Consider the following 21,864-nt stretch of genomic DNA (forward strand, 5'->3'; position numbering starts at 1 on the left):
TAAGAGCCTATCCTCACATACCCAAGATATCACACAAGAGTGTCCCCTCCTGTGTCATTGTCAGAAGATCACTTCGATAAGTGTTGTAGAATATATACGGAAAGTCCTTGTCAGGAAATTCCTGTCTCCAACAAGCATATGTATTTCTGGAACATAGTAGGCACACAAAAAATATCTGCTTAATTATTTGAAGATGTTTGGAGCCTAAGTCAAATACTTACTTGAAGAATGAGAGTTTTTTTGTTTGTTTTTTTTTTGGTTTTTTTTTTTGGCTTCTCTTCTCTTCAAGTAGCAAGGCCTTGATGAAGTACTCACCAAACATTCCAAGGTAGGTAGCTAGCTGTAGATCTGGCCGACATTAAAGTAGAAATAGACATAAGGTTTCCCATAAAAATGTGTTTATGACAATATAAATGATAAAAATGGGAAAAATAATGCTTTGGTTGCCTAAGACCAAAAAGCTAGGGTAAGTTACGTTCCCCAGTCGCACTGTGCTGTTTATTGCATGAAGTGCACGTGCAGGTGTATTCTCGAACTGCAATAAGCATTTTCATCTCTCTGTCTTGACACTAGTCATCCATCAAAAAATGCTAATTCTATTAGTTCTTTCCCTAAGCCGGCTCCCTTGGAAGGAGTTTTTAAAATGCAGTGGAAGCATTATTATGAATTTACTTAAAGTATGAATTTCATACATTTATTGATGAGAACAAAAAAAATAGAAAAAAATAACCACCAAAGAATTATTTTTCTTGTGTGTAAAAAGACAACCTAAAAATGTCTTAAGAATAATGTAAACCGCGCTGTGTTTTTGAATGGAATGAAGTTAAAGGATCATTGAAAGTTTATTCTCTATAGTAAGAACTATGTGTATCCTGGATAAAAACTGTTTGATCTGTCTTTAAACACAAAGGCTTAATTTATGCGAGAATTTTTAGACTGCAAGGGTCAGTTCAAGGGTGTGTATGAATTTGGGATGCAATGGTAACTCGGGTGGGGGGGGTGGAATTGAAAGCTTCCTCAAAAAAGATATGGTGTTATTTCAAACCTCTTTTAAATGGACATCTTAATTTAATTCCATCTCATAAAATGAGATCATGTTTGGGTCTCTGTGTCACTTTGGGTCACTATTGAAGAGTATTGACATTTTTAGTATGTTCTTCAGAGAAGAAAATGATGCTTTTCACCATTCACACTTACACCTTTGAATTTTGGGTCCATATTTATAAAAGAAGGTACTATCTAAGTAAGCTATTATTCTTACCTTCACATGAGCGCCTTCGAACAGCCTAGCAACTCCTCATTGATGTAGAGGTCAGCAGCATTGAGTGTGAACGTCATGTCTCAGCCTAGACATATTTTCCTTTTGATCTAAAGGTAGAAGAACATTAATGACCATATGATGTCTTCTCCCCAAAATGTCCATCTCCTAGTACTTCTCTCAGAGACTTCGCATGGACTGGACCAGCCTGATCTTTTGAATGTATCCAACATCCAATTAAAAAAGTATAGCTCTTGGGGCCCCTGGGTGGCTCAGTCGGTTAAGCATCCAACTCAGGTTCATGTCATGATCTTGCGGTTTGTGGGTTCAGGTCCCGCGTCCAGCTCTTCACTGACAGCTCTGAGCCTGGAGCCTGCTTCGGATTCTCTGTCTCCCCCTCTCTCTGCCTCTCCCATACTCATGCTCTGTCTTTCTCTGTCTCAGTAACAAATAAACATTAAAAAAAATTTTTTTTAAGAAAAAGTATAGCTCTTTAATTTCCCTGCCTCATGATTATCGCATAAGCTCATTCTCCTGAGGTATTCATGGCTCAGGATAGAAAATATTTGGGTAGGGAAGATGGCGGCGTAGGAGGACGCGGGGCTCACAGCGCGTCCTGCCGATCACTTAGATTCCACCTACACCTGCCTAAAGAACCCAGAAAACCGCCAGAGGATTAGCAGAAGGGAGTCTCCGGAGTCAAGCGCAGACCGGAGGCCCACGGAAGAGGGTAGGAAGGGCGGCGAGGCGGTGCGCGCTCCACGGACCGGCGGGAGGGAGCCGGGGCGGAGGGGCGGCTCGCCGGCCAAGCGGAGCCCCCGAGTCTGGCTGGCAAAAGCGGAGGGGCCGGACGGACTGTGTTCCGACAGCAAGCGCGACTCAGCGTCTGGGAGGTCATAAGTGAACAGCTCTGTTCGGAAAGCGGGAAGGCTGGAGGACAGAGGGAGGGAGAGCTGCCGAGCCCCCGGACGGCAGAGCTCAGCTTGGCGGGGAACAAAGGCGCCAGCGCCATCTCCCCCGCCCATCCCCCAGCCAAAATCCCAAAGGGAACCAGTTCCTGCCAGGGAACTTGCTCGCTCCGGGCAAACACCCAACTCTGTGCTTCTGCGGAGCCAAACCTCCGGCAGCGGATCTGACTCCCTCCCGCTGCCACAGGGCTCCTCCTGAAGTGGATCACCTAAGGAGAAGCGAGCTAAGCCTGCCCCTCCAGCCCCCGTGCACCTTGCCTACCCACCCCAGCTAATACGCCAGATCCCCAGCAACACAAGCCTGGCAGTGTGCAAGTAGCCCAGACGGGCCACGCCACCCCACAGTGAATCCCGCCCCTAGGAGAGGGGAAGAGAAGGCACACACCAGTCTGACTGTGGCCCCAGCGGTGGGCTGGGGGCAGACATCGGGTCGGACTGCGGCCCCGCCCACTAACTCCAGTTATACACCACAGCACAGGGGAAGTGCCCTGCAGGTCCTCACCACGCCAGGGACTCTCCAAAATGACCAAACGGAAGAATTCCCCTCAGAAGAATCTCCAGGAAATAACAACAGCTAATGAACTGATCAAAAAGGATTTAAATAATATAACAGAAAGTGAATTTAGAATAATAGTCATAAAATTAATCGCTGGGCTTGAAAACAGTATACAGGACAGCAGAGAATCTCTTGCCACAAAGATCGAGGGACTAAGGAACAGTCACGAGGAGTTGAAAAACGCTTTAAACGAAATGCAAAACAAAATGGAATCCACGATGGCTCGGCTTGAAGAGGCAGAGGAGAGAATAGGTGAACTAGAAGATAAAGTTATGGAGAAAGGGGAAGCTGAAAGAAAGAGAGATAAAAAAATCCAGGAGTATGAGGGGAAAATTAGAGAACTAAGTGATACACTAAAAAGAAATAATATACGCATAATTGGTATCCCAGAGGAGGAAGAGAGAGGGAAGGGTGCTGAAGGGGTACTTGAACAAATTATAGCTGAGAACTTCCCTGAACTGGGGAAGGAAAAAGGCATTGAAATCCAAGAGGCACAGAGAACTCCCTTCAGACGTAACTTGAATCGATCTTCTGCACGACATATCATAGTGAAACTGGCAAAATACAAGGATAAAGAGAAAATTCTGAAAGCAGCAAGGGATAAACGTGCCCTCACATATAAAGGGAGACCTATAAGACTCGTGACTGATCTCTCCTTTGAAACTTGGCAGGCCAGAAAGGCTTGGCACGATATCTACAGTGTGCTAAACAGAAAAAATATGCAGCCGAGAATCCTTTATCCAGCAAGTCTGTCATTTAGAATAGAAGGAGAGATAAAGGTCTTCCCAAACAAACAAAAACTGAAGGAATTTGTCACCACGAAACCAGCCCTACAAGAGATCCTAAGGGGGATCCTGTGAGACAAAGTACCAGAGACATCACTACAAGCATAAAACATACAGACATCACAATGACTCTAAACCCATATCTTTCTATAATAACACTGAATGTAAATGGATTAAATGCGCCAACTAAAAGACATAGGGTATCAGAATGGATAAAAAAACAAGACCCATCTATTTGCTGTCTACAAGAGACTCATTTTAGATCTGAGGACACCTTTAGATTGAGAGTGAGGGGATGGAGAACTATCTATCATGCTCCTGGAAGCCAAAAGAAAGCTGGAGTAGCCATACTTATATCAGACAAACTAGACTTTAAATTAAAGGCTGTAACAAGAGATGAAGAAGGGCATTATATAATAATCACAGGGTCTATCCACCAGGAAGAGCTAACTATTATAAATGTCTATGCGCCAAATACCCGAGCCCCCAGATATATAAAACAATTACTCATAAACATAAGCAACCTTATTGATAAGAATGTGGTCATTGCAGGGGACTTTAACACCCCACTTACAGAAATGGATAGATCATCTAGACACACAGTCAATAAAGAAACAAGGGCCCTGAATGATACATTGGATCAGATGGACTTGACAGATATATTTAGAACTCTGCATCCCAAAGCAACAGAATATACTTTCTTCTCGAGTGCACATGGAACATTCTCCAAGATAGATCATATACTGGGTCACAAAACAGCCCTTCATAAGTTTACAAGAATTGAAATTATACCATGCATACTTTCAGACCACAATGCTATGAAGCTTGAAATCAACCACAGGAAAAAGTCTGGAAAACCTCCAAAAGCATGGAGGTTAAAGAACACCCTACTAACGAATGAGTGGGTCAACCAGGCAATTAGAGAAGAAATTAAAACATATATGGAAACAAACGAAAATGAAAATACAACAATCCAAACGCTTTGGGATGCAGCGAAGGCAGTCCTGAGAGGAAAATACATTGCAATCCAGGCCTATCTCAAGAAACAAGAAAAATCCCAAATACAAAATCTAACAGCACACCTAAAGGAAATAGAAGCAGAACAGCAAAGGCAGCCTAAACCCAGCAGAAGAAGAGAAATAATAAAGATCAGAGCAGAAATAAACAATATAGAATCTAAAAAAACTGTAGAGCAGATCAACGAAACCAAGAGTTGGTTTTTTGAAAAAATAAACAAAATTGACAAACCTCTAGCCAGGCTTCTCAAAAAGAAAAGGGAGATGACCCAAATAGATAAAATCATGAATGAAAATGGAATGATTACAACCAATCCCTCAGAGATACAAACAATTATCAGGGAATACTATGAAAAATTATATGCCAGCAAATTGGACAACCTGGAAGAAATGGACAAATTTCTAAACACCCACACTCTTCCAAAACTCAATCAGGAGGAAATAGAAAGCTTGAACAGACCCATAACCAGCAAAGAAATTGAATCGGTTATCAAAAATCTCCCAACAAATAAGAGTCCAGGACCAGATGGCTTCCCAGGGGAGTTCTACCAGACATTTAAAGCAGAGATAATACCTATCCTTCTCAAGCTATTCCAAGAAATAGAAAGGGAAGGAAAACTTCCAGACTCATTCTATGAAGCCAGTATTACTTTGATTCCTAAACCAGACAGAGACCCAGTAAAAAAAGAGAACTACAGGCCAATATCCCTGATGAATATGGATGCAAAAATTCTTAATAAGATACTAGCAAATCGAATTCAACAGCATATAAAAAGAATTATTCACCATGATCAAGTGGGATTCATTCCTGGGATGCAGGGCTGGTTCAACATTCGCAAATCGATCAACGTGATACATCACATTAACAAAAAAAAAGAGAAGAACCATATGATCCTGTCAATCGATGCAGAAAAGGCCTTTGACAAAATCCAGCACCCTTTCTTAATAAAAACCCTTGAGAAAGTCGGGATAGAAGGAACATACTTAAAGATCATAAAGGCCATTTATGAAAAGCCCACAGCTAACATCATCCTCAACGGGGAAAAACTGAGAGCTTTTTCCCTGAGATCAGGAACACGACAGGGATGCCCACTGTCACCGCTGCTGTTTAATATAGTGCTGGAAGTTCTAGCATCAGCAATCAGACAACAAAAGGAAATCAAAGGCATCAAAATTGGCAAAGATGAAGTCAAGCTTTCGCTTTTTGCAGATGACATGATATTATACATGGAAAATCCGATAGACTCCACCAAAAGTCTGCTAGAACTGATACATGAATTCAGCAAAGTTGCAGGATACAAAATCAACGTGCAGAAATCAGTTGCATTCTTATACACTAACAATGAAGCAACAGAAAGACAAATGAAGAAACTGATCCCATTCACAATTGCACCAAGAAGCATAAAATACCTAGGAATAAATCTAACCAAAGATGTAAAAGATCTGTATGCTGAAAACTATAGAAAGCTTATGCAGGTAATTGAAGAAGATATAAAGAAATGGAAAGACATTCCCTGCTCATGGATTGGAAGAATAAATATTGTCAAAATGTCAATACTACCCAAAGCTATCTACACATTCAATGCAATCCCAATCAAAATTGCACCAGCATTCTTCTCGAAACTAGAACAAGCAATCCTAAAATTCATATGGAACCACAAAAGGCCCCGAATAGCCAAAGTAATTTTGAAGAAGAAGACCAAAGCAGGAGGCATCACAATCCCAGACTTTAGCCTCTACTACAAAGCTGTCATCATCAAGACAGCATGGTATTGGCATAAAAACAGACACATAGACCAATGGAATAGAATAGAAACCCCAGAACTAGACCCACAAACGTATGGCCAACTCATCTTTGACAAAGCAGGAAAGAACATCCAATGGAAAAAAGACAGTCTCTTTAACAAATGGTGCTGGGAGAACTGGACAGCAACATGCAGAAGGTTGAAACTAGACCACGTTCTCACACCATTCACAAAAATAAACTCAAAATGGATAAAGGACCTGAATGTGAGACAGGAAACCATCAAAACCTTAGAGGAGAAAGCAGGAAAAGACCTCTCTGACCTCAGCCGTAGCAATCTCTTACTCGGCACATCCCCAAAGGCAAGGGAATTAAAAGCAAAAGTGAATTACTGGGACCTTATGAAGATAAAAAGCTTCTGCACAGCAAAGGAAACAACCAACAAAACTAAAAGGCAACCAACAGAATGGGAAAAGATATTTGCAAATGACACATCGGACAAAGGGCTAGTATCCAAAATCTATAAAGAGCTCATCAAACTCCACACCCGAAAAACAAATAACCCAGTGAAGAAATGGGCAGAAAACATGAATAGACACTTCTCTAAAGAAGACATCCGGATGGCCAACAGGCACATGAAAAGATGTTCAACGTCGCTCCTTATCAGGGAAATACAAATCAAAACCACACTCAGATACCACCTCACGCCAGTCAGAGTGGCCAAAATGAAGAAATCAGGAGACTATAGATGCTGGAGAGGATGTGGAGAAACAGGAACCCTCTTGCACTGTTGGTGGGAATGCAAATTGGTGCAGCCGCTCTGGAAAGCAGTGTGGAGGTTCCTCAGAAAATTAAAAATAGACCTACCCTATGACCCAGCAATAGCACTGCTAGGAATTTATCCAAGGGATACAGGAGTACTGATGCATAGGGGCACCTGTACCCCAATGTTTATAGCGGCACTCTCAATAGCCAAATTATGGAAAGAGCCTAAATGTCCATCAACTGATGAGTGGATAAAGTAATTGTGGTTTATATACACAATGGAATACTACGTGGCAATGAGAAAAAATGAAATATGGCCTTTTGTAGCAACATGGATGGAACTGGAGAGTGTGATGCTAAGTGAAATAAGCCATACAGAGAAAGACAGATACCATATGGTTTCACTCTTATGTGGATCCTGAGAAACATAACAGAAACCCATGGGGGAGGGGAAGGAAAAAAAAAAAAAAAAAAAAAAAAAAAAGAGGTTAGAGTGGGAGAGAGCCAAAGCATAAGAGACTGTTAAAAACTGAGAACAAATTGAGGGTTGATGGGGGGTGGGAGGGAGGGCAGGGTGGGAGGGAGGGCAGGGTGGGTGATGGGTATTGAGGAGGGCACCTTTTGGGATGAGCACTGGGTGTTGTATGGAAACCAATTTGACAGTAAATTTCATATATTAAAAAATAAAAAAAATAAAAAAATAAAAAAAAAATAAAAAAATAAAAAAATAAAAAAATAAAAAAAAAAGAAAATATTTGGGTAGCATCTGTTGTTATATTCTGTTTGATTTAGCTACGAGTTAACCCTCCTGCCCCAAACACAAGATTATATGGCACTAGCTTTCATCTAGATACACTCCATGACCTGACTTGAGAAGTTTTCTCAGGCAGAGCCTGCTGTGTTTAAATGTTGTGCTATCTTTCTCTTAAGATTATAGTCCACAAAACATTTTTCTTCTGCTATCTAGTTCCCTCTCTTTAGGTTCTTATTATGTAATATATTTTTTAATTTCTACTTTTAACTAATATGCAACACCCAAGATCGTCTGTTGACACACATGGCCAGCATACCTTTGAAAACTTATATGTTAAAAAATTTCCCCTTGCGGGGCGCCTGGGTGGCGCAGTCGGTTAAGCCTCCGACTTCAGCCAGGTCACGATCTCGCGGTCCGTGAGTTCGAGCCCCGCGTCAGGCTCTGGGCCGATGGCTCGGAGCCTGGAGCCTGTTTCCGATTCTGTGTCTCCCTCTCTCTCTGCCCCTCCCCCGTTCATGCTCTGTCTCTCTCTGTCCCAAAAATAAAAATAAAAAACGTTGAAAAAAAAAAAATTTTAAAAAATTTCCCCTTGCTTAATATCCAATGCTCAAGTATTGGGGGGGGGGGGGGGCCTTTAAAGGCACATGGCAAGGGTGTGAATATAGGATGGGAAGTAGTTGGTGACCACTTTTGCATTCCAGAAGTCATGATAACGTGGATAGAGACTGAGCTTTGGAGTAGGTACATGATGCATGCCAACATTATATTTATTATTATTATTATTATTATTATTATTGTTACTATCCTTAGTATTGCTCATCATAGCAACCTTCTTAGATGAACTGCCATTATTTTCCTTATTTTATAAATGAAAAAACTGAGAGTCTGAGAGATTAAATAACTTGTTATGAATTAAGTGTGGACACCCCAATACAGAAATTACCCACTCAAAGAGTTTGGGGGGAATTCAGTGTAGGAACTCTTTAAAGAGGCGTAGGTATGACTATGGAACAAACATGGGGTGGTGGGGAGCCCAAGATGAGCAACAGGGAGAAGCTTTTACCTACTTCGCACCTGAGGGAACAAGGAAACCGGACCCCAGAGAGAGCTCGGACCCTTGGAGGATGGAAGCATGCCCAAACCACAGTGCTAAGACAGGAAGGGCAGGGTGGGGAAAAGTACCTCAGGCTCACTCGAACTCTCTTCTGTGAGTGCCCTCCTTTGGCGAAACCAGAAGACAAGCAAGCCTGGGCCTGTAGAAGTCAGCTTCCCAGGACACAATGCCAGACATACACATCAGCAAAGGGCAGAGAACAGATATCGGTACAAATTAGAGAGAAATCAATACATTCAAGGTCACACAAGTCATTGTTAGCACATCCGGAAAAGAAATCCCTGCCTGAATCCAGAACTCTTCTTTTCAGCTAGATTTGAGTAGTGAATTATTAGATTATTTGCTTTGGTGTGTGTTTGCATTAACAGCAAAATACTTCATTCATATCTCTAAAGTTAAATTCAAATTTATGTTAATTTAAAATATTAATAACAAATATTCAGTAAAAATATCTACAATGACAACACAGTATCCTGACAAAATATATATATCATTGCTCTATTTACTAGTAAAAGTGGTTCAAATGAACCCTGCATAAACACAGAAACTCTAAAGAAATAAGAAATTTTCACTGGAAAAAAAAAAAAGGAAACTGTTTTCTTACTCCTGCACCAAGGTAAATTAATTACCATGTTTTAAATAGCACCCCAGAGAAAAATAGGTAAAGTCACCAAAATCAAAAATCGGTACCTAAGCCTGTGCATTTATTCCAATCCTGATCAACCATAAATATTTTTTTGCATTTTCTACTAAATATGCAGAAAGCTGACAATAGGTATAGTAATGGGTTATTTTGCCTGCCATTCTAACTACATCATCTACACGCTCCACTGCACTAAATATAATGAAACTCGTATAGGGGGAAGATAGCACAGCCCCTGAGAACAAAAATGAATTTCAAAAAAGGCAACATTACTAGAGCTATACAATCAACACCTTCCACTGCAGGAGAAGCAGGGTGAAAAATGACCTTTACATGAGCTGGTGAAATAGCAGAGCGGTTTCTGCTCCCTTCTCAAATATTGTCTGTGTTGGTGGAAGCAGAAGGTAGATTTCCCCCGTGGAAAGCTGCCGCTTTATCAGGGGAGGCAGTTTTTCACAGGCAAATTCTCTTATGGAGACAATTGCCCGATTGACAGAGCACGCAGTAGGGTGTGATTGGCCTGTCACGGGCCTTGTGGGTCACAGTTTGAGAACAGGAAACACCGTCTCCAAACAGAAAATGCAGCAGCATCCCAAGGATACTCAGAAGCACAAGAGGACATTGGCTAAGGAGGATGTTTTAGCGTCAGGCGCCAACTATCATAGCTCTCTTGTAAAACCATCGCTCCTAATCACGCGAAGACTCTTCATTTCAATGTGCTTGACAGTTCCAGCTTTATATTGGTTCTTCATAGCAAATCCTATAAAGTGTATAAGGCCAATAGTTTTATAGATGAGCAGCTGAGACTCGGAGATCCGATGACTTTTCCAAAGCATCCAAGCTGAGCCCAAGCCCTCGGGCTCCTCATCGGTGTATTTCCCAATGTGCCATGTACCTCCCAAGGCATCCTCTCATCTCTCCGTGTTCTCCTTCCCACCGTCATGTGCAGCCTAGTCCCACTCCATCCCTTAACCATGGTCTCAAAACCTTTATCACTTCCTTTGACATAAATTGGAAAGGCACAGGAGAATTGCTTTTCAGTTCTCTTGTTTTCTACCTTGCTTATTTCTTCTCCCCTTCAATTTGCAGGAAAACCTAATGAAAGTTGCAAGAGAAATAACCGTTGGGAACTGAAAGGAGTAATCAATCCCTAGATGGAAAAAAAAATAGTATGAATTATATAAACATAACTTTACAGTTCAAGCATTTAGAAAGGTAGATAACAGAGCAATGCAAAACGTTATATAATTGAGATTCTATAAACATCCTTATATGCAATAAGAAAAAATGAAATCATACACATCTAACTTGGCAACAAATGATCTTTTTGTTCATGGAGAAGATGGCATTTCAAACGAGCACTTCATGGAGCTTTAACAACTAGCTAAGCTGGAAGGAATATTTTTCACTAAGATTGCTTTGATCCATGATAGGTATTTACAGTATGCAGCCAAGGGCTTTGACCATTAAGAAAAATAAAATAAAATGCACACTGCTTGAATTCCCATTAGGTCTCAAGGGTAAAAGAGTAAATTTCCCTCAACTGCTTTCCTTATGGCATTTTTATTCCATTCTTTACAACGGTTGGTGCCAGACTGAGACTGGTAGAAAAGATTCCCGTAAAGTCCTGTCTCCCTGGGGCTCCCACGGCCTCTCATCCTGAGCTGGGAAGGCGGCCCGGAGAAGATGCTGGGCGGCCAGCTCATCTGTCTTCCCCCTCTCTCTGCCTGGCCACTCTTGGAGAGAAGCTGAGGAGCCTGGAGAGGGGCCAGTTCTTAAATTAGCTGCATCAGGTGCCTTGACCGGCTCTTGCCACAGTTGTAAGGAATGTTCAGTTGGCGTGTCTACAAGTTAGGATTTCCTTATCTCCTTTTCTCTTCCTGATGCACCAGGAAGCCAGTATCCCCCGGCAGCCATCTGGCTGGCAAGATCAACGTGGTCATGGCTTCCACTTCTACAGACTTGAAAGTGCCCCCTCCAGAAAAGCAAAACTCTATTTCTATAAATACCTCTCAGTTACATAAGTAATTAATTCCATCCTACCACCAGCCGCTCCTGTCTCTTGAAGGTGCTTAATTAACGATTGGAGATATTTCTGGAAATATGAAAGGAATGGATTTGGGTCCAGGCGTGGAGATGTGGTGTAGAGAGAGTGTGAACTACTTACAAAAAGCACCAGAATCTCACTCGTGTAGCTTTTCCAGACCACCACCTGTGCAGCCTGTCCTGGGCTGGGCCAAGCGACTGCACACAGGGAACGTTAGGTAAACGTGGAATGAATGAACGAGCTAATGAGAATCTGATCCTGTGAGAAGGGTCTGTCCTCTCCTACATTGGAAGGAGCAGAAACCACCCTGGGCTTGCTCTAAAAGCACTAGTTGCAAACTTAGATGGGCAGAAGTCACAACTTAAAGTGTTTATTTAAAATACAGAATCAGGGGCGCCTGGGTGGCTTATTCGGTTAAGCGTCCAACTCTTGATTTCAGCTCAGGTCACGATCTCACGGTTCGTGAGATCGAGCCCCACGTCAGGCACCACACTGACAGGGCAGAGCCTGCTCAGGATTCTATCTGCCTCTCTCTCTCTCTCTCTCTCTCTCTCTCTCTCTCTCTCAAAAGAATAAATTAACATTTAAAAAATAAAGTATAGAATCAGTCCCTGTTGTCTGAAGCTTTATGGAATCCATCACATGAAATAAAGTATACCTAACATTAGATAAAATGGAACAGCAAGATAAAAATTCAGGAAAAGGCTGCACACCTTTTCACACAAGATCTGCTCACCTTCTCCTGAGTCTCCACTTCACAACTGACTGGCTAACACTGAGGCACACCCCTGTGTCTCCTAGCTTATGTCACCGAATGGGAGAATGTGAGAACCTCACTCACCCGAGGCTTAAGTTACCAGGGAAATGCAGTCAGTCCACTCAGCCAGGACTATGGGCAGAATGAGCAAGGAGAGGTCCGTCTAGAATATTCTCTGAGGATGAGACTCTGAGGATAATTTTTATATTTTAAAGTTGACTTTGTTTCCTCTGCTTGCTCTGATCGTCACTCTTTCCTTTCTGGTTCCTGGGACCTTTTCTGTCCTTAGGATACAGACAGCCAGCTCATCCACTGAAAGATGCTCCCGTTTGAATAAGCATTTCCTCAACCTAATCCTGGTTGATTTTTGTCACCATCTGACTCACTGCTTCTCTCCCCACTCCTCTCTCGCACCCCATAGACTTTCTCCACTTTCTCCACTTTCTTACCTAGCATTCATGTCACCTGAAAGGTTGCTCTTGGCTCACTCACTCATACTCTCCTAACTCCAGTTGCAAACAGTAACACTAGAAAGGATTCCAGGGCTCACATGTGCCTTCCCTCGTGACCCCCTCTTCAGCTGGCGTCTTCTGACATTTGGGTCACTGGAGCCTGTTCTAGCACAAATCATCCTACATGCTCAACCTCTAAGAATACATTTTTTTTGGTTTGGGCTCTTATGGTTTTCTGTCAAGGACAAGAACCTCTTCAGTATTAACACCTATCAAAATAAAATACATTCATTTTACTCCATCCCTCAAATGGTTGTAAGAGCCAGGAACAATATGGCGGAGGGATTGGAAAAAGGGGTGGGCAGAAATCTGGAAAGCTGTTTCCCCTCGAATGTATGGAGAGACTGTAGAGCTGACCGGAAGACTATGTAAATGTGAGGTCAAAGGAAATGAAAAGCTTTGCCAGTGAATTTCTCTGACACGGGAGTGAGGCTGTCACTATTTGCAACGGCAGCTATTTCACAACTATAGCTGGCTCTGGAATGTAATATAACTTAGTTGAGCAAAGACAATGCATATTTTTTTATATTCTATCTAAGATTGTTCGTAAGCCCCTTCTCAATGAGAAGGATGTCATTTTAAGTTGTCATTTTTGGGTACGTCATCTTGGCAACATACTGGTTTCCTCTCCTTTCTTCTGTTTTATGTAGTATATGCTGTTGGAACACACAACAGACATAGGTGGCCTTAGGTCATAAAGAAACCTCAGATCAAGCACCATCTGTTCTGGTCTGCCCCACGTTGGCACCTGCTGAAGTGTATCCGTTTGGCCTTTGTGGGGGGATGTGCTGGCACTTTTCACTGGATCCACTGATCAAAGCATTTCCTTAATCTTAGAATGTTTATATCCCCTTCTTCAGCCCCAGTCCCCTGCACAAGACTTTCTAGATGTTCTGCATCCAAACTGAGGCATGTGGGGAGTCAGAGGTGTAGGGCTGTTGGCTCAAACTAGGTACCAATTTATTAATTCCTGCCTTCTCCAAATTTCCACTCAGATGAGCAACATCAGGATATGGAAGCATCACCCACTGCTTTCTCTGCCTCTTTTTATTCTCTCTTCCCCACCATCACCCAGGTCCAGAAGGGTCAGGGTCACCTCTTAAGTCATGTCTCAGTTTCTCTCTAGCCAGGATTTATAGTAAAGCTCTGACTTACTCATCTAGACCTGACATCTGAAAATTTATAAAAGCATGCCAGAGAGAGTCAAATCTTACTTTAAGTTCAGAAGCAGACTCCTGACTTCCCATTTCTTTTGCTGTAATAATAGTACTCAAAGCAGATAAAAACTCTTGGCTGATTAGGGAGAAAGTGCCCTTGTTATGCAAGTCTAGCTAAGTCTAGGGCTGTGTTTGAGGAGCAGAAAGTGGCACCTTGGGTCTGGTGGGCAGTGGTTCTCTTCTCTTTTCACTCTGTACTGACTCAGAAAGCAAAAGTCTGTGCAGATCTCAGCAGTACGAACTGGAAGCGCTACGTCCGTTGTGAAGCAAAAACAAAAACGGAAATACATTCCTCTCGAAAAGTCTGGTTTTCTCTATTCTTTGCTCACTCCACCACCCACATGATTTTTGACACATCAGGGACAACTGCGTGCATCCCACTCGCCGCTTGCAAACACCCAGAGACAGGATGTCGGATTTCCACAGGCACAAGAAGCTCTGGCGCAGTTAGAAGACAGAGATATGCCTGCTGTATTAGTCGAGCTGGGAAGTCTCGCCGTCTGCAGTCGGCTGAAGACTCAGGAGAGCTGGTGGTGTAAATTCGAGTCCAAGCACAGAAGAAGACTAATGTCCCAGTTCAAAAAGAGGCAAAAAGAGTGAATTCTCCCTTATCCCCTTTTCTTCTGCTCAGGCTTCCAATGGATTGGACGAAGCCCACCCACCATGGAGAGAACGATCTGTTTTCCTTAGTCTACTTCTTCAAATGTCAATCTCATCCATAAACCCCCTCACATGCACACACACACACACACACACACACACACACACAGACCCAGAATACTGTTTAACTAAATGCCTCGGGACCCTGTAGCCTAGTCTGGTTGACACGTAAAATTATCCAATACACCTGCCATGACCAGTGGGCTCTTGGCTCTATAGTGGTGATCAGGATGTGAGGCAGTTTGAGAATTTCCACTAGGAGCCTTTTGACTATTGAAGCTCAATAAATGATAAGTTGCACTGATCTGAGTGGACATAAATGAACCTTGGTATGGCCTGCAGGTTCCTTCTGGAGTCCACATCCTTTACTTCTGTGAACACCTGGGCGGTAAGATGACTCCATTCACCTCCACTCTCTTAACCCTTACATGGAAGTTACTAATCAGGGAAAGTAAAAGTGCCCAAGTCAATAATAAAGAAACGCAACATAAGAAATCACATTTTAATGGTGTTAACCATCTCTTGAGACACAGCTATTACTAGATGGAGTTTCAAGCAAACTACCCCTTAAATGGAACTAAGTCAAAGCTTAGGAACTTTTGAAAGAAACTTTATTAATCATATAGCCAAGCCATCTAACTTCAAAAGCAGGAATACTGAAGGGCGCCTGGGTGGCTCAGTCGGTTAAGCGTCCGACTTCAACTCAGGTCATGATCTCTCAGTCCATGAGTGCAACCCCGCGTCGGGCCCTGTGCTGACAGCTCCGAGCCTGGAACCTGCTTAGGATTCTGTGTCTCCCTCTCTCTCTGCCCCTTCCCTGCTCATGTTCTGTCTCTCTCACTCTCAAAAATGAATAAATGTTAAAGTTTTTTTTAAGTAAAATAAAATAAAAACAAGAATAATGAGAACCAAAATTGGGTAAGAATAGGATAAGTAGTATTTTTTTTCATTTTTGGAAGTTCCATTCCTTTACCTCTTTTTTAGACTATTCAATATCAGTATCCCCCCCCCCACACACACACACACACTTTTTTTCTTAGAGAAACCATGAGTGAGGGAGAGGGGCACAGGGAGAGAAAGAGAATCCTAAGCAGGCTCCACACTCAACATGGAACTGGACGAGAGGCTTGCTCCCACAGCCCTGGTATCATGACCTGAGATGAAATCAAGAGTGGGACGCTCAACCGACTGAGCCACCCGGGCGCCCCTCAGTATCTCTTTTGTGGTTTGCTTTGTTCCGTGACTTGATGTATGTAGGAATCTAGAAACCATTTGAGGTAGATTGGAGGTGAAGGTGGATCATCAGGGGTAGAGATGGAAAACTTATTTCAACAGTGAAAGGAATTATATTCTCTTTGTCTCTAGATTTTTAAGATTTTTGAGTGAATCTGATTTTCTTTCATTTCATGTCTTGTATTAGGAGTCTAGTTGGGAAGAAGGCATGTAAAAATAAAAGTGGTGAGATGTTAGAAGTGCTCTAATACAAGTTTATACCTGATTTATCAGGGGAAACACAGAGATGGTTGGTTAGTTCTTAAGTAGAATACGTCAGTATGAACCCTGATGAGCCCCAAATTCTTATGCCTGAGAAGGTCAAAGATACCAGGGGATAACATAAAATGATTGATACTTTTATTTATGATGGGGAAATACTGGTTCCATTTCTTAGCTTCTGCTTTAAAGGTGATTCAGATTATCTGTTCACCATATTTTCAATTCATGTGTTTATTTATTTTTTATTTTAATTTTTTTTTACTTGAGTATAGTTGACACACAATGTTACATTAGTTTCAGGCGTACAGCTTAGTAATTCAACATCTCTCTACATTATGCTATACTCATCACAAATTTAGCTACCATCTGTCACCATACAACGCTATTACAATAGCATTATCTATATTCCCAGTTCAGATATTTAAAGAAATTGACTTTAAAGTTTAAATGTGGTTTAAAAATTAACATTTAAGGGGTGCCTGGGTGGCTTAGTCAGCTAATCGTCTCGCTCTCGCTTTTGGCTCAGGTCATGATCTCAAAGTTCATGAGTTTGAGCTCCACATCAGGCAGTGTGCTGACAGCATGGAGCCTGCTTGGGATTTTCTCTCTCTCTCTCTCTCTCTCTCTCTCTCTCTCAAAATAAGCCAATAAACATTAAAAAATTAAAGTTAAGGTTATGGTTTAAGATTTATTAACCTGTAATGATGACATTTGACATTATTATAAAAATCTACAGTTACATTTGAAATTCTTCAATTTTTGAAATTTAAGTAAATTCACATTTTCACCAAGATATTAAATTTTCATTTCAATTTCAAAACGAGTGAAAAAGCTGTAACTTAAGCCTGTACACACATCTTTTGTAATACCAATCAGTATTTTCCCTTGGTAAATTAGAATGACTGTGTCATTTTACTGGGTGGCTTATTTTGATAATGACAATAAAAGACTAAAAATTGTACTCTACCAGTGATCTGTCAACTAAAAACTTCTAGAGAAAATTTTAACGCAATAAAGATAACCAATTCACTAGCTCTTAATCTCCAAAATGTGTTAGTATATTACAAATTTCATTTCATCACTTCTCGGCCTTTTGGCTAAGATCAAGTGTAGTATAAATTTCATTTCATCACCTACTCATTTGCTGCATTTTTAAATGAAAAGGTAAATATATATATAATGAGAATAAACGCAGTTCCTGAATTAATGTTTATTTACTCATTTTTTTAAAACATGCTTTTTAAAAATATTGTCCAAAAATTAATAAAGTGCCTGACATGTGGTTGGTTGATGTCCAAAAAAATGTCAATGAATGAATAAAAATAACCTAAGAAGACAAGGCAAGACATACTCAATGTAAAATCAGGTATAGGCTTGAATTTCTTTTCTATTTTGGCTATCTGGTTTAAACACTTTCCTCTGGTCACTTGAGACACTGAATTAACTTTCATTTGATTAAAAATTTACCTTCATTAAGTATGTTTGGGGCAAAAAAAAGAATAAAAATTTAATTTGTAACCCCTGATTGCAGGCTGTTTGGCTCTGAGGGAATATAATGATCTCATTTTTAGGGACCTCTCAAAATGGTGGAAAGAAGCGTAACTCTTCTAATTCAGTGAGTAAATATTAGTAACTTGCATGTTAAACTGTAAAAATTTCCCAACCATCACTTGGCAGTCCAATTCACTTTCAAAAGGAAGTATAATTTCTAAATGACAGAATTTAAGTTTTCGCTTGACTTGCTTTGTTATTAGCTCTTTCCCAGACAAATAGGTTTGAGTATATATTGGTAGCTGTTTCAGATGATACACACATAGCCTCCCCAAAAGAGTTTTAAAATAGAGCAAGTGTACAACAGCAGAGAACATAAGAAGGTATCAGTTCTTGCTTTTCCTGTTGACAGTTTGGTCTACTCCCTTCAGAAGAATACATTAATGCCATGGCATTGTCCTTTAAAAAAAAACTATTCTCTTTCATATTTTATTTTGCTTTATTTTTTACTATCAGGGACTACAAAATCAATACTTGTCAGGTCGCCATCACATTGATCACTTTCAAGTCATTTCAGTCAACAAAGCATATGGAATTCACCGGATGCTTTTTGTGATTGACACTTGGAGGTTAAGAATGTTAAACTTCCACTAAAGCCATCAGGAGATATGTGTACAGGATGGATATAAAATTAGCTGTAAACCTTTAAAAAAAAATTTTTCCCTAAATCTTATAAACATATTACAGTAGAATAATGGTAATGGTAGCAATTGTGATCATCTTCACGTGGTGGATTGTTCATTTCTAAATTTTGGAGGCAGAAGGGAAGGGAAGGGATGTAGAGGAACATCTTATATGTATCTCTTTTCAAGGATTTGCTAAAGCCAAAATTTCAGGGACACTCGACTGACTTTTGTATTGCGTTGAGAAACCAAAGGAGAAAATCTGAAAGTAAAAAAAGTAAACACAATGGAATAAAATTAAAACTTTGAAAATATGTGAAAAGATGGAGATATTTTAATGAAAGTGATTGAGAAGCGGCCGTCACGAGTGGAGGACTTAGAGAATTTTCTAACAAATTTGTGCCTTAGAGATCATTTAGATCAACTCTTTCATTTAAAAAACAACAACTTAGTTTTGGGGCACCTGGGTGCCTCAGTCACTTAAGCCTCTGACTCTTGATTTTGACTCAGGTCATAATCTCACGGTTCGTGAGTTCAAGCCCTGCATCGGGCTCTGTGCTGACAGGGAAGAGTCTGCTTGGGATTCTGCCTCTCTCTCTGCCTCTCTCCCTCTTGCTCTCCATATCTCTATCAAAATAGACAAAAGTAAACTTAAAAAATTAAATAAATTTTTAAAAACGTAGTTTTATAAAGGATCAAAATGGCGTTTCACCAAGCTAATTTTCAGCAGATCCTGGACTAAAATCAAGATCTTGCAGTCTTGGGTATTTCAGCTTGTTTAAGGGAAAGCGTTGTATCCCTAAGGTACCAGCAGTGAAATCAACCAACAGCCACCACATGCATTAAATGTTTGGAGCCGGCCAGTAATCCAGTCAAGAGGCAGAGAGGATGGCAAAATGTTCTAGCATACCTTCCTCCTTACAAAGGACTTGACATGAAGTTGGGAGTGCAGAGCGGGTTTGACTGCACTTCAGCTGTTTTATTGATTATTTGACTGATTTACCTCAACACGCATTCTACTGGAGCATCGTTGAGAAATATTCTTGGGAACCTGATTTGACAGAAGAGGAACAGAGGCAAACGGGGAGAGAGCACCTTCAGAATGTTCTAGCCCAGGTTCTATTCTGAGCTCTCTCTTTCTCTCCAACTGCAGAAATTTTCATAAATAAGAATGATGCACAACTTTTCTGCTTCTCATCTTGAATGAACAAAACCTAGCTTAATGATCATAAGCTTCCCTCCAAAATGACAGGTCTAGGTTCAGACCACAGCTCAGCCACTTAAATTTCAGTGACCTTGGGCTGAGTTTTCTCAGGTCGGTGTTTTCTGTAATGGGAAGCAGTGAGGGCCTTGGAGATGTCGAGGCTCGATGAGGCAACACACATACTGTGTTTAACCCCAAGCCCGGCCTGAGTCGGTGCTCCAAAAGTGCTAACTACTACTGTTTCCCACCGTGGCTGTGACTGTTGCTGTTATTTCAATTCATTACAAACCAGAACTCTGCAAACCTGGGTGTCTTGAAAATTAGATGTAGATGTCTGTGCTACACTGGGAAGAGATTGTGTGTGTATGTGTGTGTGTGTATTTGCTATATGACAGAGACTGAGCTAGGCACGTTATAAACATAACATCTTCACAAAAACCCTGTGAGAGTCCTCCGACCCTTGCTTTAAAATTTAATGTCAACTTAGTTTTCATTCATTAAATCCGATCAATAAACTAATGGCACTACTTTTTTTTCATTTGACCGTTTCCGTCAAGAAGCATTCGTGAAAAAAATGTCCTCCTATACTTACAGCCTCACTTATCGCACCCACTTCACCCCCAACAAATAGCACAGTTACTCTCTTGTGCGTTCATCCAGAGTTTCATGTATATGCAAGCGAAGGTGTATATAAATTCTTCCCACGCATGCTTTCTTTTACAAAAATGTTAGTGCACTGTGCATATTGCTGTCACTTTTTTTTCCATTTAGTGTTATGTTTTAGGTATCGATTTTCGTATTTGGTGGTAGTAGTGAAAATAATACTACTATTTAAGGGGTAATAAAAACTCACAGACACTGTTTTTAAGATTAACACATATTAATTCATTTCATGCTCAAACAACCCTCTGAAAAATGTACTGACATTATATACCTTCTTTATAGATGAGAGGTTATCAAGTGTTGTGAGTTTCAAATAATTTCCTACTATTTTTTTGCCTGCTGATATCTTATGATTTCTTTTTTATTTTTGGGAAGAATTTTTTGGGGGCATCTGGGTGGCTCAGTCAGTTAAGGGTCCAACTTCAGCTCAGGTCATGATCTTGTGGTTCGTGAGTTCGAGTCCCACGTTGGGCCCTGTGCTGACATCTCGGACCCTGGAGCCTGCTTCGGATTCTGTGTCTCCCTCTCTCTCTGCTCCTCTCCTGCTCACGCTCTGGCTTGCTATCTCTCTCAAAAATGAATAAACATAAAAAAAGAAAAAAAGAAAACTTTTTTTTCAGGCAGATTCATTCTTTTTTTTTTTTTCTTTTGTCACCTTTTGGCTTGGATCATAGCTTGAAACTCCTACCTCCTTTTGACTTTATATATGAATTCTTCCTTATTTTCTTCTACTAACTTTTTTCACTTGCTTTCTCTGCAACTTGTATCAGTGGAGGTGGAAACATGGACCCAACATTTTTCCTCCTGATAAGTGTCCAAACACAGTTTCTTGGAGAGTCCAGCTTCCCTTACAAACTCGAGATATCACGTTCATCACGTATTTACCTCCCAGATGAATTGGGTCTATTTCTGGACTTGCTTTTGTGTGTACATTTTACTTGCAGTTTCTTACCACAGATCCGCATCTGACTCACCAGAGCTCCTAGAGAGAAACTTCAGCCTTTTCGTAGCTGCTAAAAGAAAAGCCGAAGGCTGGCATTGTTAAATGACAATAAAGATCAAACTGTTAATGGAATAAAAGTGTTAATTGGTTTTAACCGCTCTTCAGAAAAGCTGTGCTTTGAAGAATTTCATTACTTTCTATAATTAAACATTAAATTTTAAATACTGAATGGATACACCATGAGGTTTTCAGGAAAGGGCCCTTGTTCTTCTCCTCCATTGCTGAGAGTTTAAAATTTTTGTGTGCACAGAGGGTAAATATCTGGTCATGAAATGTGTCTACAATACTGCACAACTTACAGCGAGAGCAAAGTCATATGGCTGCCAAGATGGACAACATTGCCAGAGGTTTACAGATTCATCTGTAGTAATATTTTACCTAGAGACCCACAGATAAGTATTTTAAAGTATCTGAGTTCAGTTTTAAAAACTGACACGTTGGGGTGCCTGGGTGGCTCGGCTGGTTAAGCGTCCGACTTCAGTTCGGGTCGTGGTCTCACGGTTCGTGAGTTCGAGCCCCACCTCGTGCTT

General features: G+C 41.0%; 1 protein-coding gene and 1 pseudogene across 1 annotated transcript in view; both read left to right on the plus strand.

Annotated features, from left to right (window-relative positions):
* The window catches only part of DOK6 (docking protein 6), a 362,588-nt gene that overhangs the window by 260,223 nt on the left and 80,501 nt on the right, over positions 1-21,864 (plus strand). The gene's annotated exons all lie outside the window — the stretch shown is intronic.
* LOC132666167 (U2 spliceosomal RNA) lies at positions 17,368-17,464 on the plus strand (annotated as a pseudogene).

Source organism: Panthera onca, chromosome D3 (genome assembly GCF_046562875.1).
Source record: "Panthera onca isolate mPanOnc1 chromosome D3, mPanOnc1 haplotype 2, whole genome shotgun sequence".
NCBI classification, from domain to species: Eukaryota; Metazoa; Chordata; class Mammalia; order Carnivora; family Felidae; genus Panthera; species Panthera onca.